We start from the raw sequence: 14,992 nt of genomic DNA, 5'->3' as shown, positions 1-14,992 counted from the left end.
CCGTGAGGAAAAAAAACATCCAAAACAATCCATGGCTAACAGTCAGATTCAGCGTATATTTATGATCCAGAATCAGATCCAGAGGCTGAAATTTAACAAGAGCAGCACCAGCAACGACGTCTCTATGTGGTATGTACTGAAAGTGTATATATTTGCTTAGCGGTTTTGGAAAACGACTAAGTTCCACTTTATGTCGTCTTTTTTTTTTTTAAGCTGTACATGTGGGAAGTGCAGTTTGATGACAACATCGCATGTTGTTTACTTGATGTGCTTATGCACCGGTAGCTAAGTTAACAACACAGAGATATTTGAAGCAGTTTTATGTGCAAATCCAGCGTCAAACTGGGCCTTGTTTGTAAAACAAGCATCTTCAAAATGCAGGGAACAAACAAAAACACTTGCACAACTCCGTTGATGTTCTGTAAAAATAAACTCCATCCACTGGTCCCTTAATGCTGTTTTTTTTTTTGGTAATCTGTGCAGGGTTGTCTTGCCCTGGCAACCAAAAACACACTTCTTGTGTGACATTTCGCGACGCTCTCGCTCTGATCAGTGAATGTCTGTGCTCTCAGTGCTCTGCTATAAGGGAGTGCGCGCTCTTCCGGCAGAAGTGCCCTTAGGACCCATATAAGGAAATTCCGCTCCATCTAACATTACACAGACCCATACTCTAAAAAAACTTTCCGAAACTTGTGACAAACCGGAACGTACAACTCCTTCAAACGTACAACTTAATTTTTGAAACTTTTTCCATGTTTAGCATGGGAATCCAACTCGTTAACAGTGTAAAAAACTCTGTATGCATGAAATAGCATTTCAATCCCCCCCCCCCCCCCCTTTAAATGTTCTCTTGTGGTGGAATGACCTCCCCAACTCAATCCGAGCAGCTGAGTCCTTAGCCATCTTCAAGAATCGGCTTAAAACCCATCTCTTATTATTTTTTTTTATAATTTTATTTTTTTTTTACTAGAGGACAGAAATACATAATATGTTTGAATTATTTCACATAAAACAAAGTGGAATTGTAGCGTTGTGCAACTATATTTAAAGTGCCCCTATTATGCATTATATATATATATATATATATATATATATATATATATATATATATATATATATATATATATATATATATGTGTGTGTGTGTTTTGTTTCATAAATGATCGCAATCGCCTAAACGACTAGTCAGAAGAAAAGAAAAAAAGTTAAAATGCATGTCAAATGTAATGTTAAATGGGTACAAATACATATCTTTTAACAATTTAATAAACGATTCATAAATTTAAGAAAATAAATCAGTTTGGGGCTATCGATATCAGCGAAAACAAACTAAAACAAAATTAGTAGTATCACTCCATATCCCTATTTGAAACGCCCATCTCCGACGCTCATCACCATCCAGCAGCAATCTACTAGTGAGGGAAGGAGGGGGCGGGGAGGTTCGTTTGAGGAGGGCAGGCTTTCCAGCGTTACTAGTGCTCCCTCACTACCCTCATTTCAGCATCTGAGGCAAATACTTCAAAATGTACCAATTGGACATGAAAGAATTTACTGGAAGATAAGTGAAAAGACAGAAGGGGGGAATCAGCTGCCAGAGCTCAGAAAGTGTTAGAAGTCCGTCGGAAGAAAAAAAAGGATTTATCTCTGGTGAGGTACATTTCATATTATTATGACTGAATGATGCGTGTCCTATAGGTTTGAAGACAGGGAAACGCCGTTAAAGACACGTCTTTGTAAAATCCCGCAGTGTTTTATTCACGAGTAAGTGTGCCTTTCAGAGGATCACGTCATTTGTTTTAACGTTTAACAGGTCTCTTCTCGCCACAGCAGACTAGACACACTGAGGTGAACCTGACCAGGAGCGAGATCTTATCACGGACAAGACTGATGACTGTTACTTTTAAATGATATCACTTAAAAAAAAAAAAAAAAAAAAAAAAAGTACATTCCCTTTTCCCATTCATTAAGATACATTTTAGTCACGCTGTCGATATAATGATGATGCGACATAAGCTTTTGTTTTACTGAGGTAAAAGTAACCATGTAACTGTGTGGGTGGTATTAGTTGTCTATTTTACTAATGGAAAATGTTGTTAAAGTACTAATCTTGTACTCTTGTATTAACGTATAATCTTATTCGTGGAAACGTATAAACGTTTCTATGGAAACTTACTACATTCTTTAAGATTATTTTCGTACAAAATTCCAGTGTGTTATCTGGGTAGGAATGTGATATTGTCGTCATATTCGGAACTAAAATATGCTTAAATATTGTAATATTCCTATGAATAAATTAATTATAAAAAAAAAAAAAATAGTCTTTAGAATTCGATCGATCAGCTCCCAGTATGTTAGAGATTACACTTGTGTTGCGCGTGCGGTAGTTTATATATATATATCTCGTGACAAATCCTTTTAGTCAATGTATAGCCTATTATGGTCTTCTTAGAGATCTATTTATGAGCTCAACAGTAAAGCGAACTTGCTTTCATATGACTGTTTTTTTTTTTTTTTTTTCTGCTGTGAACCAAGCAGCATATTCTAAATATTCTGATACCATATTATAGGTGTTTGTGACGAACAAAATGAGATGATGTTAAATTCTTACTCTTTGTAGTGTTTAAACCTCAAATCACACTTGCATGTGCAAATGAGTTTCATTGTGAATGGTCATAGGACATGCTAGCACCAATGATGTTTAACATGTCTGCAACCTGCAATGCTTGACAAAAGTGAGATTTATTTATTTATTTATGGATCTTTTGTCTATAATTTGATAAGTGAATCTAATGTCAACATGCAGTATAATTTACAGAACAAAAAAAAAAACGAATAGTAAATACATTTCAGTCTTTTCCTCACAAAGTTGAATGATGTTGATTATAGCAGATATCTATATTTATTGGTAATTAAAGGTCATTCTTAGAGCTCAAAAGGCCTTGTTCCCATTCACATGCATTAGAGAAGCATGACCATTTTGTGAAACAACATCTGTGTTTTACAGAGGAAAGAAAGAAATATAGGTTTGAAACTAGAGCTCTCACAATAAAACTGGTAATACATTCGTCATGATTCATTATATTTTGATAATTATAACATAATTGATAACAAAATGTTCAAGAAAGTGAGTGAAGCAAGAGAGACACATCGTTTCTGTAAGAGAAAGAGTGACTCTTCTGGTTCATTTTCAATCCCGTGTCATAAGGAAGCAGCTCTGATTTTAACATTGGCTCTTATTTAGAAAAACTGCCACTTTATTATTGAACTTTACACCTGGCCACATAAATGTGTCCCCACAAATTAATATAAATTAAATGCAGTTCACGTCACTGACGGCAAAAGATGTGAATTTTATTTATTGTCAGCTAATTTCAAGATTAAAGGCCCCAATGAAGAAGGAAATTGACATCAACACTGGTGATAGAATGTAGTATTTACCACTTTTAATGACTGTGACTGTGTTGAGCTTCAGGATGTGATGCAGAACATTGAGTTTCATTTGTGACAGTTTGTGCATCTGTTTTCTGAAGAGACATGCTTATCTCCAGCAGGCCAGATCTCTGGAGATGCTTGTTGCAGTAGCACTGTGGTAGTTTACTATGGGGAGCCAGTATAAAACACTCTTGTCTCTTTATTTATTTATCAGTGGGCATAGAAAAGAATCACCCCTCTTTAAAACAATCACATTTTGTTGCTTTACAGCCTGAAATGAAGATGGGCACAGTTTTGTTTTATCCAGCTGTATTTACTCAGTGCAACTTATAACATTCAAGTGAAAGATGTAACACCAACATATCAGAAAAAAATAAAATAAAAATAAACAAATAATCACCTGAGTTAAAAAAGGATATCCCCTTGTGTCAGTATTTTGTTGAACTTTGTTTATTTTCAAACTTTAGTCTTTTGGGATTTGTCTCTACCAACATTGCGCTTCTAGACTTTGCAATATTTGCCCATTCTTCCTGTTAGAACTGCTCAAGTTCAGGTAAATTTTGATTTGCTCCAGTCCCTGTTGCAGAGAAACACCCTCACAACAGGATATTTCCACCTCCATGCTTTACTGAAAGAATGCCGTTATTTGGATGGTAAGCTATATTGGGATTTCCGCCAGAAATATAATTTGGTGTTGATGACAAATAATTCAATTTTAGCCTCATCTGCCTCAGATTCTTAAAGGTGTGTTTTAACAAAGCTCAGCCGTGACTGCATGTGGTCTTTCTGCAACCCACAATACAAGCCACATTAGTGGATCGTTTGAGATGTTGTCACATGCACACAATGACCACTGTTTTTCATAAACTCCTATAACTGCTTCAGAGTTGCTGTTGGCCTCTTGGTCGCCTCTCTGACCAGTTTCCTCCGGCTCTTTCATCCAGGTTGAAGTGACATCCTGATCCAGGGAGGGTCTGCAGGGCTCCAGACTAACATTTGAGAGCAGTGGCACCAGCGCCACTAAGTTTTACAGATGGTGGCGCAAGGAGTAGATTTGGTAGCACTCAGGGTGGTGTGTGGGGGTATTCAAAATAAAGAAAATGTAATCATAAAATGTTATTAGCCACTGCACTTATTAATGCAAAACAATAGTAATTTTATGTTCAGTTCTTTTTATTTTTCTTTTGTTTATTGTTTATACAGATTTAACAGTAAAGCACTAAGCTTGAGATAAGATGCATACAAAATTTGCTTTTATTAACAGCTATAAAATGTGCAAAATCTACTTTTTATATACAGAAAATGTATATATTCCACCCTTATTACAGTTTTTTTCAGTCGCTAACAAGCATTTGTCCAAGCAGTTGTCACATTTTCAAAACTCTAAACACAATTAGCACAGCATCTGTCTATTGTGGCCATACCATTCACACATTTCATGTCGTTTTCACACAATATGGGGTCATTAAATACATTTCCACAATGCTTACATTTTCTGAACAGACAAGCTATACCTCCCAACAAAATTATGGATCGTTTTTGTAGTATTTACAAATGTTAACACACAACATCCCACAATAGCAAAAACAATGTTCCAAACCTTAGAGACAGTATAAAAACCTCTGCTTCTGCGACGATATCAGTTCAAAAACAATTTATCTTAGCTGATTTATGTTGTGTAAATTGGGCCAACCACAGCTGATTCCTATCTGGCTTAGACTCAATGGCAGGGGTTATTTTTATTACATTGACACTTATACAATAAAAGGAGGACTTTGAAGAGTGATGTTTTTGGAAACAGAAACAGACAAACACTGTAATGTATGGACAAGGAAGAGTAAGAGCAAGGGGCCCAGGGAGAAGAGCAGGAGCAGTGAGAGATGCAGTGAGAGGAGCAGGAGCAGTGAGAGGAGCAGTGAGAGGAGCAGGAGCAGTGAGAGGTGCAGGAGCAGTGAGAGGAGCAGGAGCAGTGAGAGATGCAGTGAGAGGAGCAGGAGCAGTGAGAGGAGCAGTGAGAGGAGCAGGAGCAGTGAGAGGTGCAGGAGCAGTGAGAGGAGCAGGAGCAGTGAGAGATGCAGTGAGAGGAGCAGGAGCAGTGAGAAGAGCAGTGAGAGGAGCAGGAGCAGTGAGAGGTGCAGGAGCAGTGAGAGATGCAGTGAGAGGAGCAGGAGCAGTGAGAGATGCAGTGAGAGGAGCAGGAGCAGTGAGAGGAGCAGGAGCAGTGAGAGATGCATTGAGAGGAGCAGGAGCAGTGAGAGATGCAGTGAGAGGAGCAGGAGCAGTGAGAAGAGCAGTGAGAGGAACAGTGAGAGATGCAGTGAGAGGAGCAGGAGCAGTGAGAGATTGTTTTTATTTTACCCCCCCCCCCCCTTTTTTTATCTGGGCTTCTTGCTGTTGTTGTTTTTTTGTTCGGAATGCTCTTATGTGTTTCATGGATATTTTGTTCACTGTAGGCAATACTGTCAAACCTTTTCTGTTCTATCATACCGTGTTTCTACTGTACCTCCTGCAGTAAACAGTAAAGGAAAAAAATAGCTTTTTACTGGAATACTGAACATTACTGTACATTTGGACATACAGTTCCTAACCAAGAAATTTAGTGTAAAACAGTGAATTGCATGTTTTGCATGCAAATACCTGTAAAACTGAGACTGAAAAGTCTATGCAGTTTTTGTAATGTCAACAATAGCCAGTATTTTGAAACCTGGTGTACTTTGATTGACTGCATGCAACTTGTGAGCTGAAAACAAGTGTTATTCTTTGACAGAATAATTTAATTTTGAGTCAGATTTCCAGTGTTTTGGTAAAGTTGGTGTGTGCAGAGAAATATGTGTTCTATTTTGAAATGAAGATTTAGTATATATTTAACAAAATGTGTTTTTGAGAAGAAAATTATCCATTTGGCCAATTGTGTTTTGTAGGTGTTAGTCTATGTTAAGAGTTTAGAAAAAGTATCTGAAGTATGGTTAAGCGCTTGTTAGCGATTGAAAAAAACTGTAAATGGACCATTATTTTTCTAGCATATGGAACTGACCAACTTCAGTGATGGGCCCTATCATACACCCTGTGCAGTGCGACGCAAGGTGCAGTGCAAGTGTGTTTGCTACTTTCAGTCAGGCGCCATTCGCATTTTCCCGTCCATTGACACATCATTCAATTAGCAAATGCATTTGTGCCCATTTCTGCGCCCATAGGCGTGCTGGTCTAAAAAAGAGTTTTGTTCAGGCGCATTGCTATTTTAAGGAGCTGAAAATAGACTGTGCCAAAGACCAACTCAAACCTGGTTTAAAGTCTAAAGTCAATGGTACAATATTATTTTTTGTTATTTAAAGAGCGTGTTGGTAGAAAATGGAAAATGTGAGGAATAATAAAAAGTCAAGAAGAGTTCAGACTCTCTCTCGTTTTATTGTTTTTCTTATTACTAAGTGTATAGGCGGACCCTGCACGAACGCTCGGTTACATTGGTGGCATCGGTTTTGTTTTGTTCGCATTTACGTGGTTCAGTGTTACGGCGAGTGTTTAACTAGTTTGTTTATATTCAAAAGTTCTAGGTAGAGTTAGCACGTGCGGGTTCGACTTTGTTGCGCCATCCTGTATTGTAAAGATGAGGATGATTTATATTCGAGACAGAACCTCGACAAGATTAACAGACACGTGAGAAATGAGTTACCGCTGCTGTTCTCCGGTGACGAGAAGCAGAGATTTCTCTGTTGGGCACGGCAGTTCGAGGTCGCAGTCAGAGTGCTCACAGAAGGAGATAGCGCTGCATCCTATAATTATGAACTGGCGCGTATTTTACCAACACGGCTGAGCAGCGGAGCATTTCTTTTGTGGGACAGCCTTCCTCATACTGTTCAGGCTGATTATACAGCGACCAAAGAATGACTCAAGGAAGCTTTCGGACAGTGGCAGTTCATGGATCCCTTCAGAGCCAGCCTATCAGCCCGCCCTCGTGCTCCGCAGGAAAGTTTGGAGGTGTATGCAGCAGAGATCAGCAGATTATTGGATGAGGCATTTCCTGAATATGGCGACAGAGCCCAGAGGGAAGAAAAATGTCGTTGTTTCCTTGCTGGTTTGGATCCTGGACTCAGAGCTAAGTGCCATTAACAAGGAGCAACGGATTTGGAAGAGGCTGTAATAATTGCAGGTCAGTGTTAAAAACGCTAGAGACGCAATAAAGACTGATTACACGACTGTTAATGTGGCAGGAAATACTAATGATGGAGGAGCGGTGGCTGCTGTTTATTCTGTGACTGATAATGGAGGGCTGCACAGAGCTATGGAGCAATTGACTGAGGAAATGAGGGATATGAGAATGGAATTGAGGCTCAGTGTGTCTGCGGGGGTCAAGGATGCCAGTCACATGTCTTTGATGGCACTCGGAGAGGCCGCTCACCTGAGAGGAAATTCCAGCACTGTGATGAGCGTACATCAGGTATGGACGTGCGTAACTATAAAGATTCACACGCCCCTTTGTCTCCTGTGAGACGCAGCCCCAGCCCAGGTTCTTGCAGATGGAACAGCTATGAGGATCATTCAAAAAAGTGGGGAGTGCATTTCATGTCACCTAACAGAGAAGAGCGCCGCTATCAGCCGGGAAAACTCACTGTAGCCGATGTTGCTGCCCAAACACCAGCTATGTTTCCTACGGGCCCTCAAATTGACAATGTCGACGACTGTAATTCTGTATCAAAAGACAATGATTTAAGTTTGGACGCTGGCCAGGAGCTGTTAGTGTCATATATGAGAGGAGTTATTGAAGGCTTCGTAATCGCCTGCTGAGAAAAGACTATGTGTCAGCCCATGCAGTGAATAGACAAATGCTGGATACACTGGGCACCATCACTGTAAAATTCCAGCTGGGAACTGAGTCATGGCAGTATGCATTTCATATGCTAAGAGAGACCACACAGACTGTGTTGCTGGGCTGGGACTTTCCGTTGATAAATCATACCTTACTGGACCTCAGCCATGATAAGCTCCAACTGTGGGACATCACGATTGCTCTACTAACCAGCAAAGACTTTGTTCCGACATGCTGCAATGTGTCACTGGCAACCACTATAAATGTGCCACCTCTCATGAGTCATAGGTGTCATAGGTGCCAGTCAAAGTGTGTCTACCTAATGCAGTACATGCAACAAGTGACTTTGTTGGATACCTGGAACCCAATGTGGCAGATTCTTCAAGTCTAATAGTAGCTCACACACTGGCTGGGGTTCACAATGGACTGACAAAGGCTTGGGTTTTGAATCCTACTGGACATGACATGTTATTGAAACAAGGGATGCACCTGGGTGAGTTATACTAAGTTGACAATTTTGATGTTCAGCTGTTTCATGCACCAGTTGATGTAGCTGCAGTGACCTCTTCCACAGCTGTGCCTCCTATATCATTGGACGAGTCACCTATTTCTGATTCAGAGAAGGCTGCACTGTCAGCCTTGCTGTTGGAATTCCATGACATCTTTAGCTCATCCAAACACAATGTTGGTAAATGTAAGCTGGTGAAACATTACATAAGAACTGGTGAGCAGGCTCCCATCAAATTTTGTGCACATCGTGCATCCCCTGAAAAACGTGCTGAAATAGAAAGGCAGGTGGCTGATTTGCTTGCGGATGGTGTGATTGAGGAGAGCTGTAGTCTCTGGGCATCGCCGGTTGTTTTGGTGAGAAAGAAGTGTGGAACTGCCGTTTTTGTGTGGATTACAGACGTTTAAACAGTGTGACCATTAAAGATTCTCATCCTCTGCCCTGAGTGGATGACACACGGGATGCACTATTAGGTTCAGCCTGGTTCAGCAAATTAGACTTTTCCAACGGTTACTGGCAGCTGGAAGTTGCAGAGGAGGACTGAGAAAAGACAGCTTTTACAACAGTACAGGGCCTCTATCAGTGGTGAGCTATGCCGATGGGTCTTTCCAATGCCCCGGCTACATTTCAACGTCTAATGGAGCTGGTCCTCAGACGGCTTCCATGGCACATCTGCATGGTATACCTCGATGATATTTTGATTTACAATAAAACCTTTAAGGAACACATGTCAAGCCTTAAAGAGGTGTTTTCGAGAATCCAATCTGCAGGGTTGAGACTGAACCCACGAAAATGTCACCTTGCCAGAGATCATGTAGTCTTCCTGGGACATGTAGTTTCTCGGAAGGGTCTTCAGCTCAAACCCAAGAACATGGAGAAAGTTTTAAACTGGCCAGTTCCTCGTTCTCCTTCTGAAGTGAGAGCATTTCTGGGACTATGTTCTTATTACAGACGTTTTGTCAAGGATTCTCGAAACTCGCTACGCCACTGAACCAACTGATTGGTACAAATGTGGCCTTTGTGTGGAATGCTACGTGCGACCAATCATTTAACCACTTGAACAATGTGATGTCGTCTGGGCCTTTCGTGATATTGCCTAACTTCAGTGTGCCCTTCAAAATCTACACTGATGCCTCCAACCTCGCTGTCGGTGCAGTTGTTGCGCAGGACAGAGATGGGCATGAACATGTGGTGGCATATGCTAGCCGGGCATTGAATGCCACACAGAAGCGTTCGTCCATATTTGATCGTGAGTTGTGGGCTATTGTATGGGCAGTAAGGGAATTCAAGCACTACATCGGACCACATTTACCATTATAACAGATCATCGACCACTCTTAGCTCTTCGGCGATGACCTTTGTTCCATTGAATTGCATCATTATGGACAACATCACAAGAATGTGGATGCGCTTTCTCACCGCCCTGAGACACACAAACGTGGCGGAGGGTAGTGTTAAAGGTGCGCTGCAAGTAAATGTGTTCTAATCAGACAGGCATTGACATTGTACATTCTTCTGAAGTCAAAGATTGTACAGGTGATGTGACTGCAGAAGACTCACTAGCAAATTCAGACAGCATGTCTCCCATTAATGCACGGTCCTAAAATTTGTCAGACATTAGAGCTATGCAGAATGCTGACCCTGACATTAAGACTGCTTTGAACTGGGGGGCACACACCCAAAGACCATCCAGGGGAAAATTACAAGGAGCTCCTTTCTATCATTGATGGACTGTTATGCTGCTCAGTTTGCTGCCCCCTCACAAGTAAACCTGAGGTCCAAAGAGTTGTTCCTTCTGCTCTAATTTCTGACATTTTTTTGCAATTGCATGGAGCCCCAGCTTCTGCCCATTTCTCTTCAGAGCATGTGTGGGAACGAGCAAGACAATTTTGATACTGGCCTTCCATGTACAGAGACATCAAGGAATGGTGTGAGCAGTGCAAGGCATGTCAGACATGGCACAGTCCTGTTCCAACGCACCGTGCGCCAATGGGTGGATACCAGTCAGTGCGGCCATTTGAAAGAGTGGCCATGGACATCTTAGAGCTGCCTGCAGCATCAAAAGGAAATCGCTATGTGCTAGTTGTCGAAGACTACTTCACAAAATCAGTCAGCACAGACAGTCGCACATTGTCTGTTTGAAGACTATGTTCTACTTCATGGCGTTCCAGATACTTTTCATTTAGATCAGGGTCGTCAGTTTGAGTCGGAGCTGGTTCAGACTCTCTGCCGTTTGCTAAACATTAAAAAGACTCGCACCACGCCATACCATCCTCAATCAGATGGCATGGTTGAACGCTTTAATTGAACTCTGATTGATCAACTGGCTAAGACACTGTTGACTTATGGTGGAGAATGGGATGAGTACGTGAAGCATGTGGCATTTGCTTATAATACTACCACTCACTCCAGCACTCGTTTCACACATTTCTTCTTAACCCATGGTCGGGAAGCACGTGTTCCAGGTGATCTGCTGTTACCCTCTCATGCTCTTGACTCTGTTATCAGTATCACATACTGAGTTTGTTTCGTCATTGATGACAAAACTTAACTCGGCCTGGAGCAGTGCACGGGTGCACAGTGAGGCAGCCCACGGCTGTCAAAAACTGTACCATGATGTTGGCTTGCGTCACCGGCCTTATGATATAGGTGCCATGGTATGGCTCCACAACCTGGTGGAGAGTCGCATGAAGCTGGCACCCCATTGGACGGAACCTTTATAAAATTGTGCAAGTCATGGAATTATGTGGTGAACTGGGACCGACTTGTAAATCCTTTTGATGCTGGTAAGAGGGCACAGTTGGTGCATTATAATAAGGTGTATGTATATATATATATATATATATATATATATATATATATATATATATATATATATATATACTAAGTGTTATGGCAGACCCTGCACGAACGCTTGGTTACATAATGATGGATAGTCATTGCATGTATTAGAATTAGGCTACCTATTTGCAATTCAGCCTACTACTTATAATGATGAATGTATTTGGCGAATTAATTGAACAGTCGTGCCAATACACAGGCATATATATTAACCATACACATTACCTGTTTCTTCCTTATCACAGATTCGGACACTGTCTGATGTTCCAGACTCACAACCTGATTCAATTCCCCTGGGGTTTGAAGTTTCTGGTGAAGCAAAGTTTGTTTCTCCCCATAAAGATCTGAGTTCTTTGTCTGACTCGCAGTGTCCAGATAAGGTGTCTGAGCCAAATTTTATTGAGACTGGGGGAGTTCGTAGACCTCCTGGTCATTTAAATCATTTTGTTCTGTATTGAAATGTCCCTTGTGTATGGGTGAGGGTTAGTAAGAATTTTTTTTTCTATTGCTGTGCCTCTTGTTCTATACAAAAAAAAAAAAATAGTGAGAAGGGCAAGCGGTTGAAAAATTACATAATGATAGATAGTCATTGCATGTATTAGAATTAGGCTACCTATTTGCAATTCAGCCTACTACTTATAATGATGAATGAATTTGGTGAATTAATTGAACAGTCGTGCCAATACACACGCATATATATTAACTGACTCATTGTGTGGAGCTTTAGTGTATGCCTGCTTGTCCCGTAGATGATCTGCTCGCATGCCTTCCTTCGTTTGAGAACCGTTCAGCTTTTCCGCCAACAAATTCCACCATGTAAATAGCGATCTGCCCTGGCACAAGCGGATCTCGCTCTTAAAGGGAATGGGAGATGACACTCTGATTCAGATGCATAGATTACGCGGGGGATGTGCCCCCCCCCCCCCTTTAATATCACCGAAATTCATCCCCACATACTTTTTCGGTCAAGTTAGTTTGCATAGAGGTTTTCAAGAGCTGGTGTGAATAAATATAGCTTTAAACTAAAAAAGAGACAGGATAGTCTGCGCTAGTGATGCGCGGGTCGGGTTGGGGTGGGTTAAGAAATTGGCACTTTATTGCGGGTTGGGGCGGGTCACAAAAAAAATTAAATAATCCATTTATGTTGCATGGAATTTAGTAGCGGAAATTTTGATTCTTTCAAGAGATTTGTTGGTTTTCAGTTCATTCACCAAAATGATTAATTCACTGGTTCGTTCAGTGACCATTTCTTCATATTACACAAATACGCCAGCAGTTGGTGAAAAAGAGTGTCTTATGTGTTATGTCTTAAGTCAATGAATGTATTTACTTGTGACAAAAACTGATTTGGCTTTATTAAAGTGTGTGCATGATCGCATTAAATAAATAATATAAATAAATTGTTCAGATTAACAAATCACGAGGTTTTATCAGGGATTAAATGTGGAGTTATGTTCTGTTTTCCAAATATGAAAACAAGCATATGTGCACCAATAACTGTGCTTTGTATTTGCTGATTGCTGATCGAGATTTACATGCTTGGCTGATTGACCCCGTATACTCTCATTCATTTCATTCACAAACGAGATGTATCAGTTCATTCAACTCTTTCAACCTATGAGAAGATCGTATTCGTTCACTACATTTAACAAGCCACGTGCTCCGTCACATCTTGAGTAACTCTTTTTGACAGGATGAAACAAGTTCACAGAGCTGTTCACGAGCTGCGCATGCGCTGCTAATAGCGCCGCACTCGCGCGGCTATGGGAGGAACTTCATTAAATGAGAAATTAGTCTTTTACTGTCTATGGTCAGTGGATTATGTAAACGAGAACAATTCGTTCACCTAAAAGATTAGTTCATGAACGAACCATCATAGTGCAATTACTTATAGCCTATATTGATAAGGTTATGATGCGAAGGTCTAAGTAACTTCCGTGATGTCCCCGATGCGAGGGGCGGGTTGGGGCGGGTCAAGAAATTTTACTTTATTTGCGGGGGCGGGCTGGGGCATACCAAATAATTTAAAGAAGCAGGACAGCCCTACTGTAGATGTTTTCGTTTAAAAATAGCCACATTCCGTGAGGTTCTGCAAGTTCCATTTTTGACTGGATTCTGCAATTTTATCCGTGTTGCTTCGCAAACACAAACGGGATGAATTTATGAATGAAAGTGTAAAAGTTCAGACATTTTTTGCTACAGGTAGAATGATAAGGCTAATTATATGCCACTTTCTGAAACAACCTTACACAGTTTTGATAGCTTTAATAATGAACGCAATGTTAACGTAGCCTGCCTGTGATGAAATGCTGACTGCACACTTACAAATGCTTAGTCTTGAGATTCCACAACTTGTAGAAGGATGTAGAACTTCAATTCATAATTTGTTAGTTTATTGGAGGTACAGAAAACGACACAACAGCTCTTCGGCATGATTGTCCTGTGTATTTCAATTGGTGCCAAGGCAATGTTTTCCCCCACAGGCTAAATTCACATAACGTGACGGGACATTCCCAGGGGCATTCCCAGACCAACCTTCTGTATGTATACTAGAAGCTAGAGGGCGCTCTTACTCAGATAGTCATTCCAGGAAACTCCTAATATGGAAAAAAAGTGTCCAGCAATTGTTATATGAAAACCAGTTATTTTCACAGAAAAACAGACATTTTTGGAAACACAATGTCATTAGTATACGATTACAACAATATATGGTGTTTCAATTGATCTCCAGCAGGTGATAAATAAACTATATGAACAATTCAGTGCTATTGACATATAATTTATCACAGTATAGAAACTATTATGCCTTGTTATGTGATAAAAAAGTTTTTGTAGTATATAAACAAAGCATTATTATTTGTCTTTGTCCAGCAGGTATAGATTTCTAAGCCAATTAAAAGCCAGAAATTAGAGAGTTGCCTATAGTATTCACTACCAGTCAGAAGTCTTTGAACATAATGTTTTTTTTAAAAAAATAAGTCACTTCTATTCACCAAGCCTTCATTTATTTGATCATAAAGTACAAGACAGTCAAATTTTGAAATATTTTTACTAGCCTATTTAAAAGAACTGTTTTATATTTGAATATATTCCATATAATCCTTCAGAAATCATTCTGTTATTCTGATTTTCTGCTCCAAAAAAAAAAAAAAAAAAAAACTTATGATAGATGAAAAGTAGATTTTTTTTCAGTATTCTTTGATGAACTTTGATGAAGAACAGCATTTATCTGAATACATATTTTTTAAAATTATGTCTTTATCATCACTTTTGATCAGTTTAAAGACTTGCTAAATTAAAGTATTAATTTCTATAATTTACCCCCCCCCCCAAAAAAAATACAAATAAAAAAAATAAAATAAAAAAATAAATAAATAAAATTATAGATCTTTTGCATGGTATAGTGT

At 39.9% G+C, this 14,992-nt stretch overlaps 1 protein-coding gene across 2 annotated transcripts in view; it reads left to right on the top strand.

Annotated features, from left to right (window-relative positions):
- gabra3 (gamma-aminobutyric acid type A receptor subunit alpha3) overlaps positions 1-14,992 on the top strand; it is a 215,191-nt gene that overhangs the window by 28,038 nt on the left and 172,161 nt on the right. The window contains exon 1 of one of the 2 annotated variants that reach the window (XM_026234255.1): positions 1,326-1,647. The exons of the other annotated variant lie outside the window; for it this stretch is intronic. The gene's annotated coding sequence lies outside the window, so the exon portion shown is untranslated. Of the gene's footprint in view, positions 1-1,325; positions 1,648-14,992 lie in introns of those variants that run through there. 2 annotated transcript variants of the gene reach the window in all.

Source organism: Carassius auratus, chromosome 46, assembly GCF_003368295.1.
Source record: "Carassius auratus strain Wakin chromosome 46, ASM336829v1, whole genome shotgun sequence".
NCBI classification, from domain to species: Eukaryota; Metazoa; Chordata; class Actinopteri; order Cypriniformes; family Cyprinidae; genus Carassius; species Carassius auratus.
Note: the sequence above shows the minus strand (reverse complement) of the source record. Positions and strands in the feature narration are given on the sequence as shown.